This window comes from Notothenia coriiceps, unplaced genomic scaffold (genome assembly GCF_000735185.1).
Source record: "Notothenia coriiceps isolate Sejong01 unplaced genomic scaffold, NC01 NC01_scaffold00004333, whole genome shotgun sequence".
In the NCBI taxonomy this organism is placed as follows: Eukaryota; Metazoa; Chordata; class Actinopteri; order Perciformes; family Nototheniidae; genus Notothenia; species Notothenia coriiceps.
The window spans coordinates 1-3,525 of NW_011337034.1; the positions used below are offsets into that span (position 1 = coordinate 1).

Here is a 3,525-nt window from a genome sequence, read left to right on the forward strand (position 1 = left end):
ACAGAGTGTACTCACTGCAGGTACACACACACACACACACACACACACACACACACACACACACACACACACACGTAATGTACTGTACACACATTTATACACTTTATCTACTGAAGTACCCTTCATTTAATAACAAAGTGTTTACAGTTGCTATTGAATGATCCTGTGAGATAATAAGTGTGTGTGTGTGTGTGTGTGTGCTGATGGTTGTATTTACTCTCCTCTGTGCAGTTTGACGGTGCGTTCGTGGTCAGCGGCTCGTTGGACACCTCCATCAGAGTCTGGAACGCAGTGACCGGTAAGATAAGAAGTACTTTGTTGATCCCAATTTGGGAAATGTTTGCATAACAGAAAATAGAATAATTTACCTATATTTATTTATGTGTATTTTTTATTATTTAACTGTATTTATTATTATAATTAAAGCATATACATAATTATTCAGTTAAATTATTAAGTGTTTTAATAATAATTAAAGTGTATTAATAATTTATCAAAGTGTATTTATTATGATTTAAAGTGTATTCATAATATTTAAAGTGTATTCATAACGGCGTTTCCATGGTTACAGGTGGCTGTGTGCACACCCTCACTGGTCACCAGTCCCTCACCAGTGGGATGGAGCTCCGGGAAAACATCCTGGTTTCTGGGAACGCCGACTCCACGGTCCGAGTGTGGGACGTAAGGAGCGGAAAGTGTCTGCACACCCTGCAAGGTGAGGACTCTTTAAAGTAGAGACACTACATACTGATATACACCTGAACATCAGCAGGAGAGGACTCTTTAAAGTAGAGACACTACATACTGATATACACCTGAGCATCAGCAGGAGAGGACTCTTTAAAGTAGAGACACTACATACTGATATACACCTGAACATCAGCAGGAGAGGACTCTTTAAAGTAGAGACACTACATACTGATATACACCTGAACATCAGCAGGAGAGGACTCTTTAAAGTAGAGACACTACATACTGATATACACCTGAACATCAGCAGGAGAGGACTCTTTAAAGTAGAGACACTACATACTGATATACACCTGAACATCAGCAGGAGAGGACTCTTTAACTCTTTTACACCTATTTACCAAAATATCCACATGACGGGGCAATAATTGACTTTACTTTAAATTAAGGCAGAGAGTTGTGAAGAAAATAAAAAAGCAGAAGTGCCATTCTGAGAATCTGCCAATATGATTAATGATTTATAATCAATACAGACTTTTACCAGAATAAAATGAAATGAATGTATATATTATAAACCCTAATATATTCTATAATAAAACATGTCTGGGGCTTTTATTTTGAAAAACAATGACAAACAGTGACCTTTTATTTTGAAAAACAGTATTATTTTAAGATAAAGTTACCTTCTGGGGCTTTTGTTTTTGAAAAACATCATTTATATGTAGTTTTACTGTTTAAAATACAATGACAGTTTGACAATTTATTTTGAAAACCAAGCCTCACTCTGAGCTTACTGTAAGGTTACACTTACTCTATTGGGCTTTTAATTTGAAAAACATTATAGTAACATTCAGGGGATATTATTTTGTAAAACAACAATTATATGTCGTTGTACTGTTGACATACAGTGACCTTTTATTTTGAAAAAATGCTTTTAAAAGAATCCAGAGTTACCATCTGGGGCTTTTGTTTTAAAAAACATTTGTTGTTTTTCTGTTAAAATACAGTGACAGTTTGACCTTTTATTTTGAAAATCAAGCCTCATCCTGAGCTTCCTGTAAATTTACAGTTAATCTATTGGGCTATTTTGCTCCTGATAACATTTTAAAAAACTGATAATCTGCCATTAAACCAATATTACCCTGTCCAATATTTCTCACACAACAGTGAGGATCTACTTTAGGTTTCTAACAGATTAATAATACATTTGAAAAAAGCATCAGATATACAATTACATAATTGCATATCTGAATATGATTGGCACTGTTCTTGATTACCATCAATGTTTTAAACAGTTATAAACTAAATTGTACACAATAAAAGTATATTACAAATACTGAAGGACATGTTTAGGAATTACTATTGACATTTGAAATATTTAGTTTGAATTATTTTATGAATTCTGTAATTTTTGGGGATTTTAGATTTAAATATTGTAAATGTATTAACTTTTTTTTTTATTAATGTAGGTTTTTGCTGCTAAGACATCATTAATGCCGTATGTTATTAATTTAAAGCAGAGCATCATCAGCACAAAGGTACATTTTTTATTCCACCTCTGCTAAACGTAAAACCCAGTTCTTTTGCGATATTTGAAGTTATTTTTGCGGTTTTCAAAATTGCGCATAAATAAAAAGTGCAAAATTGCACTTAATGTTTTGATTTATTGTCTAAAGGATATTCAAGGCAACATTCACGAAAACACAGCATATACTGGAGGTAAGATTGCAGTAGTTGCACAAACAATGCTGGGAGGTTCCATCAGTAATAATAAACTCAATTGGTGAGATTAAAAACAAATATTTAGGGGGTAAAATAAAACAAACACACATTAAATCTATTCAAACGATCAGTGATGACACAATAATTCACTCTGGGACCATTGCATTACTCCACGGAGTCCACTTACACCAACACAACTCATCACTTTCACTTCACAGCTGCAAAACAAGCGCTTTAACCCCGAACGTAATGACATCTTAAAACATCACCTTAATTAGGGAATCATTTGCCCTAGTGTCCTCTTTCACATTCTGACACAGATGCTCCAACCTTGAGCAGCCGTTATCTCCCTTAAGGAGGGGCTGCCCTAGCAAGTTGTTGTTGTTATTGTTGTGGGACACCTGAGGCCTGAGGCCTGTACTACGAAGCAGGATTTTCGCTTAGCCGGCTAACTTCAGGGAAAACTCTGGGTTTCCGGTCCTACGAAGCTGGTTCTCTTTTTAGCGGGCTAGATCTCCATGGTAATTTATGCTGTGCATACCTGCCCCGGAGCAGATTAGGTTGCGAGCTCAACTCAGTGAAAGCACCGCCTGCTGACCAATCAGAGCTCAGTGTGCGGAGTTTAAAGTGATCAAGTCATATTACAGGAGAAAGGAAATACAGAAAAGCTGCCGTTGCAGGAAAGACGGCCGGCAGAAATCACCGACTGTGTGAACGTGAACATTAATAGAATATCACCTCCCATCTTCAGAGCAATCTGACTATTATAACATTAGCGTTAAGAAAGCTTACTTAAATATCTGCCACAACATAAGTAACCGGATCAGAGTAACATTAAGTACAGTCCGCGGCATATCACATCATAATGTATCATATATCTCCTTATCTGAGTCAGCTGAGCCGTATCTGGCCGTGCAACACTCACAGTGTCACATACTGTATGCAGAAGTATTATTTTAAGCAACACATTAAGTTGATGAAACACTCGAGTCAAATGTAATTAAAGTCAGATCGTGTCTTAGACGGGGCAGTGATATCATAAACCTGTTAATGTACGCATTCAAACACTTGTTCTGTTACCAGCTGTATTCACCTTGCAGGTGCAGCTATGTG

At 36.3% G+C, this 3,525-nt stretch overlaps 1 long non-coding RNA gene across 1 annotated transcript; it reads left to right on the forward strand.

Annotated features, from left to right (window-relative positions):
* On the forward strand, nucleotides 1–712 carry LOC104942213 (uncharacterized). Its single transcript, XR_797977.1, has 3 exons — nucleotides 1–20; nucleotides 232–298; nucleotides 572–712. It is a non-coding gene; the product is annotated as an uncharacterized lncRNA (long non-coding RNA).
* The last annotated feature ends 2,813 nt before the right edge of the window (nucleotides 713–3,525 follow it).